General features: G+C 39.6%; 1 protein-coding gene across 1 annotated transcript in view; it reads right to left on the bottom strand.

Moving 5' to 3' along the window:
• Nucleotides 1-16,283, bottom strand: part of thrab (thyroid hormone receptor alpha b) — a 165,867-nt gene that overhangs the window by 96,632 nt on the left and 52,952 nt on the right. The window lies entirely within an intron of this gene.

The raw sequence follows: 16,283 nt of genomic DNA on the forward strand, positions 1-16,283 counted from the left end.
CACATGCACACACATACATATATACACACAAATTGTCAGTGTTGCCAAACCTGTGGCTTTCCCACGGAATTGGGTTATTTTTAAATTGTTGCAGCGGGTATTTTTTTTTCCGTGGGTTGATTTCCACCCCTGTACGTACGATTTCGGTGCACCAACACATTCTAAACACACCCCAGACGTACAGTTTCAGTGGAAAATTTGGCCACCCAATGGAGAAAATTGCATTGGGCTGTTTTTGGGATACTTTTGACTGGCCATTGGGCTACTTTTCTTGTGCAACCCTGACTGTGTGTGTACATAGCTTTTTTTAAAATAGTGAGTGCTGGTGTTTCACGTACGTTTGGCCAATCAAGTAGTTCCTACTGTGCTGGGTTAGACCCTACTCTTAAGTAGGACCTAATTTATTTCCCCAAAAGGCGTTCCTAGGACTAAAATCATTCCTAGTTCATGCGGTGCAAACATGCTAAAAAGCGGGTACTTCCGCCGTTAGTTTTAGGAACTTTATAAAGGTTCCTCTGGTGCGAAAGCCCCTTTAGATAGGAGAGTCTTGAAATATTGTCTCAGACAAAGGGGGCCATGACCTCAAAAAGGTAGAGAACCACTAGTTTAGAGTATCGGTGCATGTGGCCTTTCCTTTCCAATTAACATTTAAATTCTCATCAATGTCTCAATCCAGCTATTCTAATCAAATTACTTTCCGTTTCACTTCTGAAGAAAAAAAAGAAACATTTGTATAAACAGTTGCATATACCTGCTCCTAAAGCGAAGCTGGTGAACTGTTTTTTACTCTATGTTGGTGTGAAATGTACTTCAAAGTCATTGTGGTTCTTTTTTTCCTTTCTTTTTTTTTTTTTTGAGTCTGTTGTCAGCTGAATGGCAATCACATAAATGGATGTCTTTGTGTACGAAAAAAAAAACATGAAAGATTTTTTCAATGACCAGTACCACTAATGCAACAGCAAACTGGTCTCCTGCCGACACTGTACGAATGTATGAATGAAAACACATTGCAGCGACTACAGCTGAATGATTCATTGAATGTATGAATTGATGACAGAAGTGTGGTACTTTGTCTATTCAGCAGTGCAGTCTAGATGCCAGATTCAGAGAAAGTTTAGCTTTCTCTGGGGAGAGCAGGAGGGAAAACGCAAGGGCTCTTTCTCTAAAAAGCTTCTTCTCAAATTGCCAATAGAGACCTTGTTTTAATTACAGCTCTGGCATGGATGCTCACTAGATATAGATAACAGATCTAAAGCCACTGAGATGAAAGCCAACAGTATTAGCTCTCTGATCGCTGAAATAAATCCTCATGCTGTCTCCATCAGGGGGTAAGGTGTATATTTATCTCACATCCAAATTCGTCCTATCCTGCCATGTCCAGGTATGAGATCTGAGACAGTCCACTGTGCCTTCATTTTTTTTTTTTTTTTTGTAGAGAGAGAGAGATTTTCCAATTCTTGGACTTTTTACAATCATTTTTATGACATCGTATTAACTCTTTCCTGCCAGAGATTCATTCCAGCTTCATGTATTCTTTTTTATCAACACTTGAATGTGGGCAAAATTTCATAAAAAAGCAACATTTTGACCAAAAAGCAGAGAAAATTGCATTTTTGTTAAAAACTTCGAGTCCATCAACACACCAAAGCTTACACAGTTCTATACCTTTTTCTTGGGTCGAAATTTCATTCAGTAATGTAGGCAGTTTTGATTTGTATACTGTTTAATGTTTGATGATCATGTTAGCTTACATGTGCGTAACCATGCGTTCACATGTCATCGAGCGTCAAAGTGATAGGAAGTCATTCATTTTCAATGTGAGTCCAGGCGGCGAGCTACCGGCGAGAGCGGCGCGGTGCGTCTTGGACGGTGAGAGCGTCGAGGAGAGTTGAAGTCAGGTCAACTTTATGGTAATGAGCTATGACACGGTTCAGCGGCAACCAATCGGAATGTAGAGGTCCTCGCTTGAGAGGATTCCGATTGGTTGCCACAACTTGTCATTTAGTTTGACTAGGGGTGGGACAAAATATCGATATGGCGATATATCGTCATCCTTCTCTGTGCGATACGAGAATCGTATCGCTGCGCCAAATATCGATATTTTAATTTTAAAAAATAAAGCGCTATATATAGATTTCTTTGCTCAAAGCGTCCTACTTCAAGGCGGCGCTCAACACATGAATGAGGGAAACGTGAACTTAAGTTAACTAGCCTAAGAAAAAGAGGTTATTAACAGGATGGCGGACAGCAGTGTGAGTAAAATAGATGCCCCAGGCACGTTTAAGTTCAAAGTCTTGACGCACTTTTATACCATTGATGTGACAGTCGTAGACATCTTTGACGTTCTTCACCGAGCGCTTAGATATACACGGGAGCATTTGAAAGCATATAGGGATCCTCTGATAGACACCTGCTTTCGAACGCTCCCGTGTAGCCTATATCTAAGCGCTTGAAGAACGTCAAAGGGTCTGTTTGCACCTGGTGACTTCATGCATTTTCTCTGATCGGATAGCTATCCGATCATGAAAAGACCAGGTCTAAATGCCTAAATGCCTAAAAACGCAGACGCAGACGCAAGTCGCAGACGCATAACACACAATTATCTTCATTAAAAGTAATGAGACCTTATACCAGTGCTGTTGCCGCTCTCTCCTATTGCAGTCTTTGATTTTGAAATTAACTGATGGTCAATAAAATGCACCTCATATTTCTTGCTTTCGGTGACGTGAACTCTATTAAATGTACATAAAAGATCGGATTTATCCGTTAACCTGCACTTAACCTTTTCACGTGCATTTTGTTTTCATATTAAGACCAATATCGCGATGTATCATTATAGGATTGTCTAGCAATATATCGATTATCGCAGAATCGCTGACTCGCGATATTATCGTTATCGTGAGCCATTTATCGTGATCGTATCGTATCGTGAGGTACCCTCCGATTCCCACCCCTAAGTTTGACCCTCCCGCCAACGGCGAAACCAAGGCGAATTTTGACACTCTCGCCGGTGGCGGTGTGAACGCACAGTAAGCAATGCTTCAATTGCATAAAAGATGCGTAATAGCGCCCCCTACCATATAACAGTGAAAACATGGATTGCTGGAAAATTCCGTCAATGTCGGGGAAGATTTGTGTCATAAATGACGGAAAATTTCGTAAATGGCTGGGAAAGAGTTCATTGAGAGACTACATGGAATATTTGTAATTTTCAAATATATATTTCCAATTTTTTGTTAACACCAATGGAAAATATAATTGTGAACGTTCTATAATTTCTGTGTCTACTGTAAGTGTGCATGTTTAAAGATTTTCCATAATACTGTGTTTAATTACATAGGCAGGCTGTTCTATTTTGGGCCTGTTGATCTCTACATGTCCTGCCTTGCTTTGTGCCTGAACACGTTTTCTTCAGAATGTACAAGAATCCAAATGTCTGATTTCTTTCATTTTGGGGACAATGAACAGCTATAAATATCATCAACACAAAGCAATGGGATGTTACGGATTTGCATCAAGCAGTTTTAAAATTAAAATCACACACATAAAACAAAAACAGCACAACTACAATGAGTGCACTATATCTGATGAACCATACTAACCTCAAGTACACATGAATGTGCAGAGCTTCATAATGAACGTGCACAGCAACATCAAACGCTTCCTAAAACCTGGCTTCAGATCCTGTACCACACTCAGCAGCTTTCACATAAACACACACTGAGACAAGCAGAAGACATTCCCGACCAGACAGCCAATCAGAGGCTTATGTTTGAATGAAGCCTGTATTTACAGTGAGGAGTTGTAAAGTGTTCTATATAAAACACAGTCTGTCTGTCCCTCTCCAAGTGACTTAGCTGCTATTTTATTTAGATTTGCACTTGTGATTACGTCGCCACGCCTTCACAAGCCTCACGTACATGCCCCTATGAATTTTATCACACATACGTCACATAAAAAAACAACAACATAAAAGCACACATGGTGTAATTATTTACATCTAATCAGAGGCAGGTTTTGGGTTTGCTCAATTCAGACATTAATTGAATCTCTTTCCCAGAAAGCTTAAAGGATTAGTTCATTTTAAAATGAAAATTACCCCAAGATTTACTCACCCTCAAGCCATCCTAGGTGTATATGACTTTCTTCTTTCTGATGAACACAATCAGAGTTATATTAATAAATATCCTGACTACAAGCTTTATAATGGCAGTGAACGGGAGCCAACGAGTTTGAAGCTCAAGAAAGTGCATCCATCCATCATAAACATACTCCACACGGCCGCGGGGGTTTAATTAAGGCATTCTAAAGCGAAATGATGCATTTGTATAAGAAAAATATCCATATTTAACAAGTTATAAAGTAAAATACCTAGCTTCCCCAGACCAGTTTCCATATTCAACTTACAAAAAAAGCGTAAGCGTTTTGAACTGCGAGAGGCGTTAGCCTACACGTTCTTCGTAAGTCCAATACAGAAGGCGATCTGGCGGAAGCTACATATTTTAGTTTATTACTTGTTAAAGGTCCCGTTTTTCGTGGTTTTTTGAGCTTTGATTGTGTTTATAGTGTGCAATATAACATGTTCATGTTTCGCGTGTAAAAAAACAGTGTTTTTCACATAATTTACTTATCTGTATACCGCTGTTTCCACTGTCATAAAAACGGGCTGATGACTTCCTTGTTCTATGAAGTCCCTCCTTCAGAAATACGTAACGAGTTCTGATTGTGCCAGCGGTTCCGGTGTTGTGATTCGACAGCAGCTTAGCGAACCTTGCCCGGAAAGGTCACGCCTCTTACCATAACGTGGAGATGCGTGCGCTCAGTGTTATTGTAAACATGTCTTTAATTTTACCCTATCAATTTGAGCCGGAATCAGACCCGGTGATTGGACTGCGGGATGAAAATAACAGCGTTTCGACGACATGGCGACAAACACACTCTACAAACGCAACTCTTGTGTATTCCTGTGGGCGGAGGTTAGTCAAAAAACTGTTTTAGTGACGTCATTAAAGAAGGAAGTAGAGGGATGTAGTCCAAACTGGCCGTTCGATGTAGGCGACTTCTGTTAAATAAAATATCTCGCTTGGCATTGAACTTTGAGCTTTAAAATTTTACAGATTTTATTTATACTCTAACAACAACATTACACACTAACTAAAGTTTGAAACATGGGATCACGAAGAACGGGACCTTTAAACATGGATATTTTTCTTACACAAACAAATCGCTTTGCTTCAGAAGGCCTATATATTATATTATATTATATTATCAGAAAGAAGAAAGTCATATACACCTAGGATGGCTTGAGGGTGAGTAAATCTTGGGGCAATTTTCATTTTAAAGTGAACTAATCCTTTAAAAGAGCCAATTGAATTGAAAAATGAACAGAAAAATCATTTTTTCCTTGATCTTTTAGTCATTTACTATAAAAACATCCTGTACATTTCAGAACTTAAAATTTCTTTAGTCCAAAAATGGATTTTATTGCAACCAAGCTGCAAAAACGGCTTATTTTAAATTTTGTCTCAGTATAACATCATAGTGCGACGAAAAAACGCCTCTACAGAAGATCAACACCTACTTCTACATCACTGCCCCTTTAGCCCTGCCCACCAAATCGCACATTGCTGAAAATTTGTTTCATATTGTGTGATAATCCTTAAAAATAATATTTTAATATACTGTATTGATTGTATTATTACTTTAAAACAAGAGAAATATATTTGTCAATTTCTTAAATTAAAGTTAAACCGAACTTATTTTCCAGGGTTGTAGTGAAGACATTTGAGGTTCTGTGTGTATAGTTTTATAAAACAATAGTTTTATCAAATGAAATGGTGAAATGCTTATGAAGGGACTCTCATAGTAGCTCTGGAGATAAAGTTCATGTGGAGTGTCCTCATATAGTGAGACAGCAGAAGCTGAAAACACCAAGAATATTACAAGTGCTTGAGTATGCGTAGTAGATGAAACTGCGCTGTTCATTCACACAAACACATGCTGAACAGACAGGCTTTTTGTGGTTGAATATTCATAGACACTAGTCGATTTGGTTATTTGGTTAAGTGTACAGCTCTACTTTTGATTCATTCATCCCAATTTTGCCAAATTCTGTGACATTCCCTGTTATACATTAAAGTCTATTTTTTTTTTTTATTGGATTCCGCAATTCCGTCTGTGTTTTTTCTGCAAGGCGGAAATGACAGGGCTCTACAGACAGAAGACCGTCAGACACCGGCTCCTCTCTCATGAACCACAAGTCTGTGGGAACAAGAGTTCAAGCATGAATTTAACCTTTAGAACATAGTGTACAATCATCTGTCAGTGAGCTATGAGAACGAAGCCATGTCAAAAGTAGGGAAGACTTTGAACGCTTGTTTATGTCCTACAAGTGATTGTTTGAAACTTTCTACATGTTCATTTTATCATAGGAAACTAAATCACATACAAAACAAGACGCCAAACAAAGCGAACAGAGCGTTCGCCTGTTCTCTAATAAGCTGATGCAGGTCTTGCACAAGTATTGCTTTGATTAATAATGCGCTTTGAGGATCATCCCAGAGTTTTGATCTGAACTGTGTGGGCTGCTTCTCTGCGGGAGACACGTCAGAACCCGATCCAATGGGAACATAACGAATGTGCTACCTCCAGTGAGAGGTGTAAGATAAAGAGTGAAAAAGCAAAAGCAAGAGAGATAGAGAGCAACAAGCTTCTCTTGTTCTGGTTGAAGCCCTTGCACTTTCCTCTTTGGGTCGATCCCAAACTCCCACAGCCAGGGGCCTTAAGCTCTTCAGATCATTCAAACACAAACACGGACGCTCCTTAGGGACACCAGCACACAGCACACATCCTGTAGACGGCTCTTTTAAATATCTGTGGTTTGTTTGGTCTGGAGGATGGATGCGAAAGATGCGAAAGAAGGGCCTAAGCATGTTGGCAAAAGAGAAGCTGTACTTTTATGAGGTCATTTCAAATAGAGTTTATCACAATGTGTATGCTTTCATAGCATTACACTGAGGACAGTTTAATGATTAATGCTGCTAGTATAAGAGGTTGTTATCTGGAGGGTTTACAGCGGTCTGAGGGCAGGGCAGTACCAGGGCAAAGGGAAGGACACGTATGGGTCGATTTCCCCTGCTGTATTTTGCCCTGTGATATTCCCATCCGCCCACCCCTCCGCCTATGGTACATTCCACATCATAATGACCTTCCACCCTGACACCAGCCACCACTAAGTCCTCCACGCTGCCTCTGTCTAAAGAACAAATACACACACACACACACACATCATAAACATGCAAATAACACCTTTGTAATCCACCACACAAACATTTACACATGCAGGGGCCAAAGTAATGTGACATCTCTAGAAAGCAATGTGCATGTGAAGATATATATATACACAGGCTAGGATTGTCATGATACCAACATGTCAGCAGTCAATCATTCAAATGAAAAATAGTAAAATAAAAAAATATTAAAGGGTTAGCTCACCCAAAAATAAAATTTCTGTCATTAATTACTCACCCTCATGTCGTTCCAAACCCGCAAGACCTTTGTTCATCTTTGGAACACAAATTAAGATATTTTAGATAAAATCCAAGAGGTTTTTTGTCACAGTTTTTTTGTTTATAGAAAGCAATGAAATTACCACATTCAAGGTCCAGAAAAGTAGTAAAGACTGACAGGGTTGAGACGAAATTGTTGAATAAAGTCATTATTTTTGTTTGTTTTTTTTGTGCACAAAAAGTATTCTCATTTCATAACATTAAGGTTGACCACTGTAGTCACGTTGACTATTTTAATGATGTTTTTACTACTTTTCTGGACCTTGAATGTGGTAATTTCGTTGCTTTCTTTTAGAGACAAGAAAAAACTCTCAGATTACATCAAAAATATCTTAATTTGTGTTCTGAAGATGAACGAAGGTCTGACAGGTTTAGAACGAAATCAGGGTGAGTAATGACATTTCATAAAATTAAATTTCATTTTTGGGTGAATTAACCCTTTTAATGTACTTAAACCCATGGGCGACATTAGGGGGGCATATTTTTTCCCAATGTGATCTGTCAGCTCCATTCCACTAAATTGGAGCAGTTAAGGCCCAGGTATACTTCATTTCCCAAGTTCCCCTCAGTCTTGCGCAAAGTTGAGCGCGCAAGTCTTCCTAAGATACTCCTTTACCCCCTGAGCGCACGAGCCTTTCAAAGATACTCCTTTGCCCCCAGAGCGCACAAGCCTTTCAAATCACATGAGAAACATCATGAGACAGGAGAGACTCGGACATTGCAGTACTGAACACTGAACGGTCCATGCATGTGGATTTGGATAAAACAGTTAATCCATTTGATGCCATGTCCGAACGCCGTTTATCCCTTCACAGTGGCATATAGCGGACAGGCATGCAGGGCTATTAAATTATTTTCCTTATTATCATGCTACTTTTATTATTAAATTAATATTGCAATTCATTTGCCCAAAAAAAAAAAAAAAAAATCAAAAAATTTAATTATTAAATATATCCATTTGTGTGATTATTCTTCACTGCATGTCTATTAGATACAATGCATTTGACCAAATCAACTAAAATATTGGCCAAATTCTAGTGCATTTGGCTTCCCCAATGCACATAAAATGCAATACAAATGCATCATGAGCTATTTATCCCATAGAAGCTCAAGTTTAGTCATTGTAAAGTCCCTTTGTGTGGCTTGCATATGCAATTTCATGTTTGTTTGTGTAAAAATGTGGTCATGGTGTCATTACAAGGGCATGGCTCAGGCCCAAGTCAAAGAACTGATTCAGCCGAGGAACAAATGCATAATGAGCAGCAATCAAAGAGGAGGCAAGAGAATAGGCAGAGTATGAGCGAAATAGCATAACAGACAGAGATAGTGTGCGTGTTTGTGTGAAGGAAGAGACAAGGCCACGTTGAGTAGCAAGCCACAGCTGGGCAGCTCTAGGCTGTGAGTAGGTTAGCTCAGGGTTAGGGGCTGGGCGGGGGGGAAGACAATGCAGCCAGGCTTGTCAAAAGTCTAATTTATGGTCAGTCGTCCAGCGAGCAGCAATTTGGGTTACAGTTCTCTCGCACGGGGGATGGGAAAGAGACTGAGACGGACAGGCCGTTTGTGTGTAAATGTGGTGATTGTGCTCATGACTGTGAGAAGAGAGAGCGAAAGAAAAAGAGGAATAGATATTTGGGGTTTGTGCGGTTGGACCATTTTCGAGAGCCTCTGCTGTGCTGGCACGAGATAAAACTACTTGTATGGTAATACGTCTAGAAAGAGAAAATAATTAAAATACACAAAGCAGTGAAGAGCATAAATAAAATCTCATCCGCTGGTTGGAAGTACCCTTCCCCCAGCACTTCAGCAAGGTCATTATTATTGACAGGATAACTGACTGGCTGTTTGGAATAGTAAATCCTTGTTTAGCTTTTCCAAATGAATGTGCAAGAAACAGACAAAGCTGCTAATTAATCCAGTTACAATGTCTGCTTTAAATACACCTTTGTGAGTAGGTGAGAGACCAAGTGTGCTTAAATCTGAGCTGTGGTCAAAAATATCATGGAGACCCAGATTAAAAAAAGGATCTAAACTAGGTCTGCTCCAAATGTAATGAGCTGCCTACACAGGTAGCAAATGAAGTTCAAAAGGGTAGTCATCTTAATTATGCTGCCTCCTAAGATCCATTTCTTTTAAGTCAGCATCACATGTATCTTTTGTAGAGAAGGAAATTCCAGAAAGCATTGTAACAACCTCAATGAAAAACAAATCAAGATCGTGGACGACGCAAAAGAAATTTGATACTTAAAAGTACTTATAAAAAAAAATAGTTCAGTGTATTATTCAATATTTGTGTGTGTTATACAATGTTATGTTTAAAGTATCACAGTAAGCTTTTAACATAACATCCATTCATCCATCCATCCATTTTCTTGCCACTTATCCAGGACCGGGTCATGGTGGCAGCAGGCTAAGTAGGGTTAGGTTCCCTGGCAACTTACTTCAGCTCCTCCTGGGGATTCAAAGGCATTCCCATGCTAGTTGGGAGATGTAATCCCTCCAACGAGCCCTTGGTCTACCTCAGAGGCTCTTCCCAGTTGGACATGCCTTAAACAACTCCACCGAAAGGTGTGCGAACTAGTGTTGTCAAAAGTGGACCGCGATACCAAGTCGGTACTGAAATTTAAAAAATGTGACGCTTTGAGCGGATACGTAAACACCTCCGATTGGCCATTGTGTTCACGCGCTCATCAGATATGTCTGTGATTGGCTACAATGATCAGAGCTTCAAAAACATGTTGTAAATAGACATCAATGGCGCTCTTCACTGAGCGCTTACACAGATACAAAGTGGAACGTTTGAAAGCAGGAGTCTATCAGCGGACCGACATATTGATATCACGATCACAGACATATCCGATGAGCATTTTTTTTTCTTTTTTTCAACAAATAGCAGTGGCTCTACTCCGGATGTCCCTCCTGGATGTCTGACCTCCGCACCCGGTCTCTCAAAGTTAGCCCAGACACTCTGTAGAAAACTCATTTCAGCCACTTGTACTCACAATCTTGTTCTTTCAATCACTAAACAAAGCTCATGACCTTAGGTAATTGGTAAACTGACAGTTTTCCATAACAATATGCTAACTTTAATCTCCACTAAAATCAACTACAAGTTTTTGAGGCACATGGAGTTGTTGCCCATGCTCATGTTTCATGACAGTTTGGATACTTATGGGACGCTGCAGCAGATTCTAGGAAATGAGGCAGTTCGACATTTGTTACCGGGACATTGGGCCTGTTCCAAAACTTAGTGAGCTGCCTTGCTGCCTAGTGCCTATAAGAGCATCATAACTGAAACAGAGCCTCATATGTGTCCAATTTGGAAAGTTCATGGACTCAACTACTTAAACAGAGCTCATCACAGTGCATTCTGGATTTGCCTTCCTAGAGAAGGATACATACAATGCTATCTCACAATTTTATGAAAACAGATATCTTTGAAGCCAGCAGAATTGAAGTACCAGCCTTTTGGAAAAACTTTTGCTCTGTCTCTAGAGATTTTAGATCAGACCCTTATTATCTTAGCTCAGGTGGCCTTTCTCCTAATGGGCCGCTGTCCTGCAGAGTTCAACACAAAGACATCAGCCTGGAAGTTTCAAGTGTTCCTGAAGAACTTGATTAGCTGGTTCAGGTGTGTTTAATTGGGGTTGGAGCTCTGCTCCTGGGGTAGGATTAGACACCCCTGTCTTAGTTGGTCAAAAGAAAGTAACACAGGGACAGAAAGTTTTGATGAGTGTGACAGCTGCAGTATCAACTCTGGTTGTCATGCTAATTTTTGATGAGGCTAGTCACTACCAGGGGACGCTTTAAGTCTGTCCTCCCTGTCCAAACATTTTAACCTATGTCCACTGCGACATCTGCAGTCCCTCAAGCGACCAGACTTCCTTGCACCCCTGACTCAAGCTGCTGCGTCAAGCCTAATTATCTTCCCACCACTGTGATGAGGACAAACACTGCTGCAAACAACCCAATTCACATCAGAGAACGTGACAACACCCGTGATTTCCTCAGTAGATGTCCCTGGCCCTGTATCATCTGCTTGATAACTGTCCCAGCCTGCCTTGTGTCGAAAGAAAAGGAAAAAAAACACTCACATCCATCGCTGTCATCCTGAGTGCATTAACTGCTTCACTAGGCCACCCTATTAGATGCTACGCTTTCATGACTCGCCTCTGGGAAGCATCAGCACCCAATAAAAATCCATGCTCATTCACACATCCATACCAACTAACAAGGGCAATCAAGGTCATGTGATCATCACCATATAAACTGAAACTTCAAAATCGAAAAAAGAAAGAGAAGGGAAAGATGATCAACAAAACCAAACTCTACAGAAGGATTATTTTGACGGACAGAGGGAGTCATTGAAAGGGGCCAGCAGAGTGAGTGCAAAAAAAAGGGAGAAGAAAAGCCTAGTATATAATTACAACAGTCATTAAAGCCAATTCCAGATTATTGGGGACTTGAAGTTACTGATGTGATTCCGCCTCTACTGTTAACTTTTTTCTGCCTCATTGAAGATTACTTTTTTTGTTTGTTTTTGTTAAACATTGGTTCTCCTTCATACAGGATTCGAAGTTGATAACTAGCGGTATTAGGAAACTAAAAGCCACAGTGCTATTGACACTGTAAACAGTGATTTCATATTAAATCCTTAAGGTTCACAAAAACAAATGAACACTCTTTCGCACACGTGCACTTGTTGATCCAGCAGGACTCCCTTTGGACCGACGGAGTATCTATTGACTGTTCCATGGAAAAGAAAGAAATGCAACACTATAGGATACTTGTTTCTGTGAATGCAAGTGTGTAGGTTCAGTCATGGAGACACAGTTTAGTGCTGACTGGCATTCAGATCCCACTGCTTTGCATTCCAGGGTTGGAATGTGATAGCCAAAAGGAAGTTTAAAGGGATAGTTCACCAAAAATTAAAATTCTGTCATTATTCACTTTCTCTCACCTTAATTTTTTTTTTTTTTTTTTTTTTTTTGTAATCCATAAGACAAAAAGCATTATGTTCCAGGACATTACAGCCTTCTTGATTTGAGACATTCTATACAGTGGAGAGGAATTAAATATGACAAATTAAAGAATTATCCTAGTTCACTTTAAAATGAAAATTACCCCATGATTTATTCACCCTCAAGCCATCCTAGGTGTATATGAATTTCTTCTTTCAGATGAATACAAAAGGAGTTATATTAATAATGCTCCTAAGCTTTATAATGGCAGTGCACGGAAACCCAAAAAAGTGCATCCATCCATCATAAACATACTCCACACAGCTCCGGGGGGTTAATAAAGTCCTTCTGAAGTGAAGCGATGTATTTGTGTAAGAAAAATATCCATATTTAACACGTTACATAGTAAAATAATGAGCTTCCGCTAGACCGCCTTCCAAAATTCAATTTTACAGAAAAAAAAGCTTGTTTTTGAAAGAATTCTCTTATGCTCACCAACACTACTTTTAGCGTTTATTTTTTTAAATTATTTTAGACAAAATAGGGTAGAATTTTAATATAGGCCATAACATGAAATTAATGATCACCTTCTTGGTATTGAACAGATTTTAATTTTCTGTCATTTTATCACAAAGCTATCATATGGCTTCAGAAAACTTGGAATATGAGTTTTGTTTTGTTTTTTTCCTTTTTTTCCTCTCTCTTTGGGGTTTGACAGTCCATGGTCACAATGAACTGTTGGTGGAAAAAAAGAAGAAGAAGAAAAAAAAAAAAAAAAGATTCTCCTTTGCGTTAATCCATCCAGTCATTTAACTCTTGTTCTTGGAATGCATTCAGTGATGTGAAACAAATCTTGCATTTGCATTGTTTATTGGAGCTGAACTGCTGACAACATCCTTGGTGTGGCATATAAGATCTTCTCTTCTACAAAAAAAAAAGAAAAAGTGTTCCTATCCTGCAATGTCTGCAAAAATTGTTAATTTAGGCTCATATGAAACCAGGTGGCACCAGATTTTCTTCTCACCTATACCTCCAGGAAAGCATTCCATTCTATATGCAGACAAAAAAAAAGAAAAGAAAACGCAACAAAGGACAGAAGGACAAGATAACGAATAAGGTCTGAGAGAAAAAGCACAGATTTATTCCCATCACACCATATTCCTTTTTAATACAGTCCAAACCAAACCCATAAACCCATCAGAAAAATACAGCTAGTCATGACACCCAACTGGCTAAACTGTGCCCCAACGAGACCTTTTTTTTTAACACACTGACAATACATCCTGACTGTACGGACAGGCTCCTTGCACCTCCATAAATTTATCAGTAAAAGTGCGTACGTCTATGTGAGTGTGACAGTACATCACACTATACTTGCCTATGTGCCAGCTCTCTGCTGCTCCATGTGACAACTCAGTCACATGCAGTAAAGCAGCACACAGTGAGAATGTGCGAAAGACGCCAAGAGTGAAAAAGAAAGAGGGTGTCAAAAATAAGGAAAGCACACCCTCACCCAGCTGTGATACCAAAACCAAATATCGTGGGTAGAAAAAACAGCTCTGTCCTCACCTCATTAACATTCGCTGACTAGAATGTAGAAGGTTCTTCAGGTCTCTCTCAGCCTATAGAAAGAAATGCTGTGTTCTGCAAAGCTGTCACACTTTCAAAGATGCATTTTCTCTCTGTGCTCAGTTCCACAAATGGCCGATTTGCAACATGATTAATGCCCTCATTAAGGTGGCACAGTATAATATCCTTCCTAAAGCATGAGTTGGGGAGCATTAGTTTTAAAAGTAACACACTACAATATTACACATACATAAAGTAACTAAATAAGTATTTAAGGATGCACAAATACTAAAATTCTGGCCAAATAAATAAGCTGTTAATTATTCTCATGTTATGGCTCATAACACTCAAATTTCCGATATTACAGTTTTATACTATGTTGTCTAAAGGAATACTAAATAAGAAATGTAAAATCAAATCTAAAAACACACATACTCATTAAATGGATTAGTTCACTTCAGAATTAAAATTTCCTGATAATTTAGTTTAAATGCAGCTTCAAAGCGCTCTACACGATCCCAGCCAAGGAATAAGGGTCTGATCGATCATTTTCTAAAACAAATAAAAATGTATATACTTTAACCACAAATGCTCATCTTGCACTAGCTCCACGATGCACCACGCATTACGTAATCATGTTGTAATGGTCATGCGTGACATAGGCAGAAGTACCGCGGTAGGGCGAAAAACTCCATCTCATTTTCTCCTCCAACATTGTTGTTTTAAATTGTTTTTGTAAAGGCCGTTTGACTTAAGTCTTTGCACGTTCGCTTTGTAAACACTTGCTCCGTACTTCCACCTACGTCACGCGTGACCTTTCCAATGTGATGATCACAAAATGAGCATTTGTGGTTAAAATGTATAACATTTTTATTTTTTTTTTAAAGAAAATGACCAATCATTTCGCTAAAGAAGACCCTAATTCCTCGGCTGGGTCCGTGTAGAGCCCTTTGAAGCTGCAATTTGGACCTTCAACCCGTTGGTAGCCGTTGAAGTCCACTATATGGAGTTTAATCCTGGAATGTTTTCCTCGAAAACCTTAATTTCCTTTTCGACTGAAGAGAGAAAGACAAACATCTTGGATGACATGGGGGAGAGTAAATTATCAGGAAATTTTAATTCTGAAGTGAACTAATCCTTTAAAAGACTACATATTAAGGATGCACGATATATCGTTTTAGCATCGGAATCGCAATGTGCGCATCCGCGATAGTCACATCGCAGGATGTGTGATGTCTAGTAGGCAGTGCTTCCCACACATAGACTTTATTTGGGCGGGCCGCCCAGGTATATTAACGGCCGCCCAAGTATATTTGGAGACAAATTTTTTCTTTTATATATTATTATTTTTATCCTCTTATACTTTTTTTTATCCGCCCGAGTTAATGAAACCATCCACAATCGGTTAACTAGTGAAAAATCTCCCCTTGCCCTACTGGTTCTGTGTGCGGCTGTGCGCGAGAACTGTTTACTCCTGCTGACATTCCCACGTGCACTGCAGAGACGCAGTGGATATTTCACAAAGGCCACAAAGGCGGCACTGTTGCGCATTCCTGGCTATTGATCTGTTGCAGGGATCAATGCGGGACACATGTGAGACAGATACATTTAGGACTACTATGGATATGTAAATATTGATTTACATTTGTTGGCAAACTTGGCATATACGCCAATTAATGTTTCTGCGGTGGGTGCCCACATTATAATGTTGCGCTTCTGGCAACATTAAATCCTGGAGAGAAGATAAGTCTAGATTCATGGCTGCACATGCTGGAGGACAATGCACATGTAATATCCGAGCGAGAGCGTGCGCGCCTCCAGAATCCACCTGTGAGCGGAGAGATTCCTGCTCGCGCATTTGATGTGCTGTGTTACAATAATGCGCTCTCAACATTTTTCATCATAGTATAACGCCATAGAACCCGCATTAAATGAGCTATTAAAGTGAGAAGAAAGTCGTGCCTGAAAGGCAAAATGGTAAAAATGAATGGAGAATATCTTGTGTTTTTCCGTAGGTGACTATTTCCGTGGGTGGCGCTCAAGGATCCACAGGATCGGTGCATGTTCATTGGAAACATCAGGGTGGATGATTACATGCTTTAAATCATCAGTTTGGGCAGATTTTGAGCTGCTCTTGAGGTTCTTATCCAGTATGTGAGATGAAATTCCTACTGGTGTAGTTGTGTTT

Source organism: Megalobrama amblycephala, linkage group LG20, assembly GCF_018812025.1.
Source record: "Megalobrama amblycephala isolate DHTTF-2021 linkage group LG20, ASM1881202v1, whole genome shotgun sequence".
Classification (NCBI taxonomy): domain Eukaryota; kingdom Metazoa; phylum Chordata; class Actinopteri; order Cypriniformes; family Xenocyprididae; genus Megalobrama; species Megalobrama amblycephala.